Raw genomic sequence first — 11,142 nt, forward strand, 5'->3', positions numbered from 1 at the left:
ATTTAGAAATGAGTGGCACTCAAGAACAAAAGGCTTCTATACCTTTTTAAAAAAATGCAGAATACAGAGTGATCTAGCCATCACTAGTATATCTGAAATATGGATGTGATACTGGAAGGAGTAAGCACATTTAGGAGAGAAGCCAGGAGGGAGCAGGAGGCTGTAGCACCATCAGGTCTGACAGCAGCCTGACCAACCTCTGACCACTGGGGATATGAGAAGAGACGTGGGCCATTCCTACCAGAACCTTCCCAAAAGAGGGCAGAAAAATCCTACCAATTTTATGGATAAAGCTGAACATACATCTCTACCTCACAACAAACAGAAAAAATGATTTTAAGTAGTCCAAGGACTTACATGTAAAAGATAAAACTTATAAACTTTTATCCCTCCCAAATGCCCCCTTCACTGAATCCCTTCTTCAATTTTAAAGAACCTTATTTAGATTGCTATTAGAAATCCCTTTATAATTTGGCATGGTTAATCTTTTCTTTTGGGGGAGCAGTATCTTACTCCAGTTCAGGCTCACCTGGAATTCTCTCTGTAGAAAAGCTTGGCCCTGACCCCTGGGCAATCCTCCTACCTAAGTTTCCCAAGTGCTGGGATTACAGCTGTGATCTACCATGCCTGGCTCTATAACTAATCTTTTAACTAATATTTTTAATTAAGATTTTAGACTTAAGTTTTAAGTTTTTATTTTAATTTTTTTATGTTTTGAATAAGAAAAAGTGATTTTTAGTCTTATGTATTGGGTGACCAGTATTTAATCCACACAGTTATAAAACTTTCTAAAGATAATACTTTACAGTTTAAAATGAACATTCATAATTATATGTAAATGCTCAACACATTTGTTCACAACTAACATGATTATTTTTAATATAAATTTCTAGTCCTAAATAGTTCGTTGTTTTCATGAGATACTTCAACAGTGTGATTGTTTTCAGTTAATTAGGTAAATTTATTAAAAGTTACAAGAGTTTTAATAGGTAAGTTTATTTTTCAAAAAAATGACATTTTAAATCTTTCTGTTTTCAAATGTAGATTAATGAGTCTTATGTAAGTAAGATGCTCAAAATACAAATTGATATATTAAATATAAGATAAATGCTAATAACAAATACAAAATAATATAAAAGTAATAGTATATAACATTTAAAATGTAGAAAGCAATTACATTTGACTTATTATAAAGCAAATAAAAGTTTATAGACATGTGAAGAAACATATCTTTGCAATCATGTTTCTCCACATGGTAAAAAAATAAGTAAGGAAAACTAATGATGTTTGAATTGTTTTAATAAGTTATTGTATTTCAGTTTATATTGTAATATTTTATTTATTAGAGAGAGAGAATGGGAATGTCAGGGACTTTAACTACTGCAAACAAACTCCAGACATATGAGCCACCATGTTGCCTTAACTGCCAAGCCATCTCTCTGGCCTTCAATTTATTTTTTTTTATATTTTATTTATTTATGTATTTATTTGAGAAAGAGAGAGAGAGAGAGAGAGAGAGGCAGATATAGGGAGAATGGGCACGCCAGGTCTCTAGCTACTTCAAATGAACTTCAGATGCATGTGCTACCTTGTTCATCTGGCTTATGTGGGTACTGGGGAATTTAATCTGGGTCCTTTGGCTTCACAGGCAGGCACCTTAATTGTTAAGCCATCTCTCCAGCCCCTCAATTTATCTTTGACTTAAGGTTTTGAGAAGGTTTTTAGTTATCTCCAGATAAGAATTAATTTATATTGCATTTATTACATATTAATTTAATACTTTTGAGTTGACATATAATTTTCAATATGCCATGAAATACTACATCCAAGTACTACCCTAGCCCGACCCTACTTAGTTTCCAAGATGAGACGAGATCAGGTGCGTTCAGGGTGGTATGGCCGTAGACGAAATACTCCATTTTGACTTGCATGTGATTCTTTTCACATTTATGAGACATACACCATTTGCGATACAGTGTCATTGTATCTTTTATGTTAGTATGATGAAAAGACAATAATCATTGTGTTCTCAATTTCCATTACCTGACAGGTAATTTTATTCCTATGTTAGAGCTTTATGTTTCTTTCAGAAAGTGCTAAAAAAATTGTAATGTTGTACATGCATTTCATACTTACTAAGTCTAGCATCTGAAAATGCCAGAATAAGCTGTAAGTGGGGCTGCTGTCAAATCAAATGCAGAATCAAGCCTCTATAGAACCAGATTGAGAAAAAAAAAGCATACCTACTGTATGGAAGTTGAAATAGCCCCTGCAAAACTCAACAATTAAATAGCTCAAAGTACACTCCCAAGCAGAAACAGCCCAAATGGCTTCTGTCTCACAAAGAAAATGAGTCTAAGAAGATAGGCTGATTCACAGAGCAGATATGGCTGAATAAAACTGGGCCAGGAGAGAACAGAGCTCCTGCATACAAGAGGCAGGTAAAGAATTGGATTTGAATTAGGAGAGACCTAACAGAGAATGAGCCCTTCTGAGTAAGGGCTGGACAGAAGGGACAAGGGTCTGGAGCAGGACCCTAGGTCAGCACTCTGTCTGTGTGGCAGTCTGAGAGTGGAAATGTGCTTTCAGAAGGATTCATTAAGGTCCATAATGGGCACCCAGGAGTGATCATAAACTTTCAAAGACAGCCTGACAGTCTATGTTGTGTATTATGCAATTTCCCATTCCCTTAACAGATTGAAAAAGCACACTATGATGTGCCTTTTATTAATCTCACTCATTCTTAAATTGTCTGAACTGTGGAGGACCACTGCAATGTGTCAGCTTGTTCATTATAGCTCTTGTCACCACAGTTGCTGGAAAATGAATGAAATTGCCTAGAGATTGAAATATGAAATTTTGTTAAATATACATGGGCAATTTGTCTTTAGAAGTAAACGTCCCAGAACATGTATACAGTGTGACTGTTATTCCAGGGAAGGATAAGTCTGGCTGTATCTTGTTTATTTTTAAAGTCATCCATCCATCTGTGTATTTCTGGTAATCCCAACAGTCTGTAGCAGCCTTTATTCCACCCTTCACATCTTTGTCATTTGCTTAAATTTTTCTTCTTTCCTTGACAAAGATAGAAAGATAAGAAACTATAAGAAGATGGGGTTGGGGGTATGGTTCAGTGGATAAAAGCACTTGCCCACAAAACCGGCCAGCCTGGGCTCAAGAGCCATATAAAACCAGAAAAACAAAGTGGCGCATGTGTCTGAAGTTCATTTACAGCAGGTGCAGGAGGACTCTGTATGGGTCCAGCCTCCTCTCTTTGTCTTTTAAATCAATAAACAAATAAATAAAAATTTAAAAAGAGCCTATGGGAATCAAAATTGGTAAAGATGGTCAGCATTCTGACAAAACCTCTCTCTTTCTCTCTCTCTCTTTCATACACACAGAGAGAAAGAGAGAGTTCTTAGTAGACCAAAAGCCATAGGTCCTTACCTCATCTTAAAGGCATAGGGCCAGATTAAGAAGTGCCAACCCTTTGCAAAGTGAAAGCAAGCTCCATGTCCTCATAGCATAATAAAGACAAACCTGCATTTTCCAGCTTGGATTAAAGTCCTTAGCCCCACCAGCAGTGTGCCTTAGATCATATTTGAATTTTCATCATATCTGAATGGCTAAATGATCTCCATCCACTGTTGACCTCAGTACTATTAACATCAAAAACCAGGTGCTGTCATTCTTTATTGCTCTGCTTTTTAAAAAACTTTTTAATTTTTAATTTTTTTATTAAGTAGAAAATTTGTATGGAAACATTATGTGTTGGTACCACTTCCCTCATCCATGCTTCCATCCCACTCCTCAGTGGGACCCACCTCAGTGGGATTGCGAGTATTCACTATGGGGTTATGGGTTATGAGTTATGAGAGCAGGAGTCAGTCATTGGAGGGAGGTGAGCAATGCCTCTGGATATCCCCTTCCACCCTGTGGCTCTTACAATCTTTCTGCTCCCCCTTTCACAAAATTCCCTGAGCCTTTGTGGGTGTGTTTTAAGTCTACTTTAGTGTTGAGCTCTCAGCATCTTCTGGATTTCTGCTTTGGTATATTTTGAGTATCTTCAGTGTCTGTCTCTACCACCCTGGGGCAGGTTGTGAGGCCACCCATAGAAGCAGCACTCTTGCCTATCTCTCCAATTCCTCTGTGGTTTCACCTCGGTGCTGGCTGATGGGTGAGGGTTGGCTTATCTCATGATAGGGAGTCAGCTACCTTCTCTTGTCTTGTCGATAGATTTGGGTTGACCTCAGTTTTCGCTGCCTTCTTATTTTACCTCTGGAGCTCTAATGTAGTTAAGAGTCTGCCATCTTGATCAGAAGTCCTCTGTCCTCTACTTTTTAGGATAGTTAGCAATGTCCCTGGCCTGTCCCTGTTAGATGTTAGTTGTGCCCCTTCCTTCCCTTTCCAGTATAACACCAGGAAAGTGTCTTCAGACTGGACAGCTGTCTCTGGGAGAGGCAATATCAGTCACCCATGGTTGAGAACTATTGTATTACTGTTTTGAACAGTGCCAAACTCTTGCTTAAAATTTATTTGACTAATAATTCTGTGCTGTATTCCTCCCTACCTAGGGGCAAGTATGTGGCATTATCATCTCTTCACACAAGCAGATACTAAAGCAGAGACACTGTGTACTTTCCCAGGGCTCACATCATTGCAAGGCTGAACTTGGACAGTCAACTAATTCTAAGTGTGTACTTTTCCCATGCCCCCTTTCTGCCTAGAGAGGGCCACAGTACCAGCCTTACAGAGCTGATGTGAACATGCTATGAATCAGTTAATACGGAGGCTTCTGCTACTATTGCTATTATTACAATCAGGAGAATAGTTTGTCTCTTTTGCAAGGCAATTTATTGCCTGGATCTCAGTGCCAAGTGCTGCCCCTCCACACACCTATTTTTTGGTTCAGGAAAAAGTAGGAGGCATCATCCCTTTCAGACTCTCCTTCCATCTGCTATTTTGCTATTCTGATCAGACCCCTATCTTTATAACTATAATATCTCAATTTAGAAAAAGAGTACTCAATATAATACACTTCCCAGGTAATTGTGGTGGGCAACAAAGATTTTGAAACACTTATCTAATACATATTTTCAGTACAACCTTTTAGTCTCAGTGAGTTTAATAAAACTTACTGGTGAAATTAAGGTGACTTTTTATGTTACCTGGGGATAATTAATCTAAAATATACTCCATAAAAATATAAATGATAATCACTTGAAAAATGAAAGTATACAGGAAATGAAGAATGCAAGAGAGAATTGGAATTTAGATTTTTCATGAACACTGTAAGAAGGCAGGCCAATTATAGATGAATGGTCCTTGTCTTCTAGGCAGAAGCTCATCAACAATGCACAAGAAGAACTTAGAAAGGTAAAAACAAAATCAAACTACGGTCTTTAATGTATAAAGGTATGGGACTGACTAAGTTAATAAAAAGGAATCCTATGAAATTTTATGCTTCTTTCCATCACAAAAGTAATTGTGATATACACTGACTCAGAGAAGTAATAGGTAGTTTAGAGAAAAAATATGGTTATAAACCAAAGTATATAAGTTGGGCATCATGGCACATGCCTGACATTCCCCCATTTAGGAGGCTGATGCAGAAGGATTGCATGCCTGGGTTATATAACAATTCTCTCTCTCTCTCTCTCTCTCTCTCTCTCTCTCTCTCTCTTTCCATATATATGTAGTATAATATATATGATCTGATCTGATATCTATTGTATAATATGTTGTGTATAATATTTACATATATATGTATACATGGTACAAAATTACCTCAAATAAAAGGAAATGTTCATGAGAAAATATTTGGAAGGCCACATCCAACTTGTTTAGTGGTTATTAATAGATGGTGAAGTTGAATGTCATCTTTTTCTCCTTTCTAGTTTTCATTCTATAGCTATTCCACAGTACTAATACGTGACCTTGTGTAATCAAAACATAATTTAAATAATCTCTAAGAAATCTTACTCTCTCTTGTTCTATTTTCAGACTCATAAAAGCATTATTCTGGTCTGAAATGTGGCAGATTTAGTAAATGCATCTGAAAATGTAAAGATTATCTTTGCTGGCTTTAGGCATCTCACTTCATGTCAGTTAAAACTACAAGTATAGGGCTGTGGATGCAGTTAAGTGGTAAAGCACTTGCCTAGCATGTACAGGGCCCTCGGTTCTATCCTCTACATCACACAAACGCACACACACACACACACACACACACACACACACTAATACTACTATTACTACTAGCAGTGTAGTCTTTAAGCTGAAGTATAACTGCAACCAAGATCAGCCCTGTGAAAGTCAACAGCCCCATAATGGGGTACCCATAACCAATCATTACCACACCCTGCTTTCTCACATGCAAGACACATGCATATGACTTTATGAAGTGGAAACCTGATTTCAACCAATGTTCTGATTGAGGACGTAGAAAAAGTAGCAGAGAGATTTTGCTAGAATCATTCAGAGACAACCAAACTACAAAAATTGAGCTCTTCATTTGCAGTCATACTTCATAGCTTAATAAAACCATATCACTAATATGGAGCTTTGCACATGATAAATATTTAATGCATAGCAATATGAGTCAGCCAATAAGCAAACAGTCAATAGCCATCCATGTAGAATGAAAATGAATCTTACCTAGTTTAGGGCAGGTCCCTCTGTGACCAGACTTAGCTTGTCCTTACCTTTAGATTCAGACTTTTTCACAGATGAGTGACACATGGCTCCTGTGGTTAGAAGCAATTCGCAGACTCCGTCTGCCAGAATTCAAGTGGTAAGCCACGTGAGACTATCTCATGAACAAAAAGAAAATGAAGACAAGCCCTGTCTCTGTTTTTGTGGGATGTTGACATAATTTTCAGAAATCATTTTTTATGTTCTGGTACATGTAACATGCCTAGTGCCATGATAATAGCTTAGTTGTCACATTTGAGAATCAGAAATATCTTCAGGAAATAATTTAGCTCATTTTTCCCTACTACCTAAGCACTTCACTATGAAGTAAAATAACCTCTCATAAACACATGATTCTGGTTGCATCTTAAAAGATCTCCAAGGAAAATCACCATATCATCTTTATTAGTAACATTTTTAAAGATATTATTTATCAAAGTACAATTAGATTATTCATTTGATCCCAGGTGTCAGCATTACAAACTTATAGGTATAATATGTTATTATCTCATTGAAAAATTAAAAATAATTCCCTTAATGTATTCTTTCTAATCTGAGTCAAATCTAAAATTAATCATCTATAATTATCAAACCTAATTTAATTAAAACTAGCTGTTCACCATCTGGTCTTATTTGTATAAATTTAAGAATCTACCATTTCCTAAAACATTCCTCTATTTAACCAATTATGTTAAGCATAATTATTATGTAATTAATCTCAGTTCAAATTTCATTTGTTGTCACTTGACAGAAAAGTAATTTATGTGGTACAAAAAACAGTTGACCAACTAATGACTCAGCCAGTTGGGGTTTTTAATCTCAGTGTTTTATCTTTTCCGAAGAAAACTATTTTAGATGAAAATATCCTTTACAAATATGAGATACTAGCTATTATCAGTGCAAAATAAACATTAGAAATAATATTTGGGTGAATAATGATTTGTGGTTCAAGATCTTTGTTTGGAAAAATTAGTAAGCAAGAGAATACATGAATGGCGGAAATAGACCACAAATTATAAAAGTGAATGAAGAAAAGAACTAATGAAGAATGTCTAAAGAAACAGGAACCAGGTAACATTGTACCTGAATTCCTCAGATGAATGTTTCTGCACTATTTTCATTACCATATGTTTTCTGGTATTAGTTTCCTCCTTGTGATTGGTAAATTATAGTTGGTGATTGTTAAAAAATGCCTTTAGAGATAATGCTTATTTCTATACATTTACCTTCAAAGACTTCTGAAAAATATTATTTCTACTGAGTGCATATTGTCCACTTAAAATCACATCACTTGGAAGTTTGATCACTGAAGGAAGGTGATTTTTTTAATAAGAAACAACTTTGAAGATAAAGCTGTCTTGCTTGAGTAGGGGCTGGTAAGAAAAATCAGGGAGTAAGATGAGAAAAAAAAATCAAGGATTTGTGCTCAGGATACAACCCTGCACTATATATCTGAGGCTGCAAATAAATAAAGAAAAATAAGAAATGGACATGTGTCGAAAACTGAGAAATACTATGTAGAATGAAGAAAGAAGTCCAATATGATATGGTATTTCATTATTTGTTCGTCATTCTATAAGCTGTATCTAGGATTACACTAGAATATGACTCAGTTGTGGTAAAATGCTCTCTGTGGACATAGATGTACCCGAGTTTGATGCCCAGGACCCATATAAAATGCTAGGAGTTGTGGCCATGCATCTGTGGTTCCAGCGGTGGAGACAGGGCATCTTTAGAATGCACTGGCCAGCTACTCTAGCCTAACTAGTGAGGTCCAGGACAGCTAGGTGAACACTACAAAAGTAATGACTCTCAATGCTGTCCTCTGGCACATGAACATGTGTCCACACAAACATGGTTGCACATCACTGCATGCAGAAAAGTTATCAAGTTTCCAAGGAATAGGCCATATACCAAAAGAAATTGTAAAAAAATAAAATAAAATGTCTTCAGTTAAGCTAATTAAGGATAAGAACAGGGTGGCAAAGTTTTGTAATTGCAGTATTGGTTTGGCTTTGTCATAAATTATGAACTTACATGAGATTGCAGTGTTACATCACTGTTAAGTCTCCTGAGCTGGATAATCATGCTGTATACAAGGATATCTTCATATTAGGACATAAGCACTGACACATTTTGCTTAAATGAGGCATTTCTTTTTAAAGTAACACTCAGCTTGTTCAGGATATGTGCATAAAATATATGTTCCAAAAGGTTGGTCATTAATGAAACTGGATGTAGATATTTTACAGTCCTTTGCATAGCTCTTATAATTCTCTTGTGTCTTGAAATGATCTTTGGATAAAGCCTTAAAAGGTAGAGAGTCACCACAAAGAGTTCTGCAACTAAAAACATAGCAGTCATACTCAATACTGGGGTAAATTATGTTAGACCTTTAGTTATGTGGTTGGAGTGCAGCGCTTACATCCTCTTCCTCTCAGTGCAGCCCAACCCCATCCTACAGAGTACAGTGTTGTGCATCTGGTACCACAGAGCCCTGCCAGCGAAGGTGTCAGCTAAGAAGGAATTTGATGCAAAGAGCATGACAGCTGATGCTTTTGTCCCTAGTGGAAGGAGAAAATATTCATTTGTATTTTTTTCCTTGAACATGCATCTCTGCCATAAAACGCAGACACGTAGTTTTCCACTGGCTTGCATGGAAAGCAGATGGCATCTCTTGGATGGAATACTCATGACTACAAAGGTGGCATATGGGTCAGTGCCAAGATGATCACTTACATGGCATATGCAGATGGTGGTCCACACATTTTGAAGCAGGAATAATGAGAACTACATCCACTTCATCATCATCTGCCTCTCCAAACAAACATCAGGGGAAAGTTAATGAAAACAGCACTGGGGCACATCCCAGGAGGATAGAAGCCAATAGGGGAGGGGGCTTACCTGAGTTAAAAACAGCACCACTGTAATACATATGCAAAATTCTGAATTTGGCTTTTAATTGAAAATCAGGGATCATGAATCTAAAAGAAGTCTTGAACACTATAAAGCATGTATGAAAGGAAGAAATTATTTCTGTCCAGAAAGCTGAATAATGAAAACAAATGTGTTTCTAAGATGTTACAGCACTGAGTAGAATCTCTAAAATTAATAATAAAAGGCTTTCATCAGGACAGTCAGGATAGATTTAATATACTCTCAGAAACTGAAATAATAGTCTGCATAATTTCCATAATGCTAGCAGTACAAAGGGTAAGCAGAAAGTGTTATTAAATTAAGCTTGATAATTATAGCTGATTATTTTGGCTTCTGAGCCTCAGTATGATAAAGTATGTGTCTACTAGGACCATAAGAAGTTACAGAACCTTCTCTGACTGCACACTCAAGGCAGGCTTGCTATCCAGAATTATTCATTCATACTTTCTGATTATAGATAAGCAGTTAGCACTTGCTACAGACAAAGAACATAGACATCATTAGATGGCTGGAAGAAAGCAGGCAGGGGAGAATGAAAACCTGATGAAGAGATAGCTAAGAGGAGATGACTTACAGAATGGATGGGTTGAGGGGCTAAGACATTGATGGAACACCTTCATGAATGTGCTGTGCATATTTTAATTTATTTAGTTTCAACAAGTTATTAACTTATTTGGTATTTTTACTTTAATAACCATTGTGTCCCTACTTTGTGCCAGGTATAAAACATGATGGCAAGCATGCAGAATTGCTCCTGGCTCACATAGAGCTTAGTTCAACTAGGAAGAACAGACATCAGTCAAGTCACCATAGATAACACTGAGTAATGAAGTATGGTAAACATCATGGTGAAGCAGCATGTTAGAATAAAGTAGGAAACAGGTTTTTGAGGAATGTAATTGAAACATTCAATTCCTGGCACTGGAATTTTCATGTAACAGCTTTTTGAAAAATGCTTGGCCCCACTTTACCCCTGGAGACTGTGTATGCCCTGGTTTCTGTCATCTCACCTTCATAGGACCAACTTTTCAAAGTAGTTGCTATACCAAAATGTTCTGAGGGAATTATCTTCTCTCTCTAGACTTTAAAAATACTCGTGCTTGTTTTCTTATTTCACTTGTTTGTTTAGTATAGTTTATGTTTATTTTTTATTAACTTCATTTTTTTCAAAGATCTTTCCCATGTCAACCTCTCTTCCACCAGCCCCACCCTCACTCCCTTCCATATCCCACTGCTGAACTCAGACTGAACAATAAGTGGAAGAAGCCCAGGGCTAAGGTCTGGAGACTCAGACTAGAACTATACAAGTCTCCTGGTAAATACTTCCTAGCTACCTGCTTCCTCATAACTCATGTATTGGATGGAGACAACCTTGATCCTCCCACAGAGCTTCTGTGATAAAGATGATAGAATGTGTTCAAATGCTGTGAAAAGCAATATGCTAATATATGCTGCTTAAGATGTACTTTACTAGCTAGTATTCCTTTCTACTACCTTTACTGGTTTGATGAA

Source organism: Jaculus jaculus, chromosome 19, assembly GCF_020740685.1.
Source record: "Jaculus jaculus isolate mJacJac1 chromosome 19, mJacJac1.mat.Y.cur, whole genome shotgun sequence".
NCBI classification, from domain to species: domain Eukaryota; kingdom Metazoa; phylum Chordata; class Mammalia; order Rodentia; family Dipodidae; genus Jaculus; species Jaculus jaculus.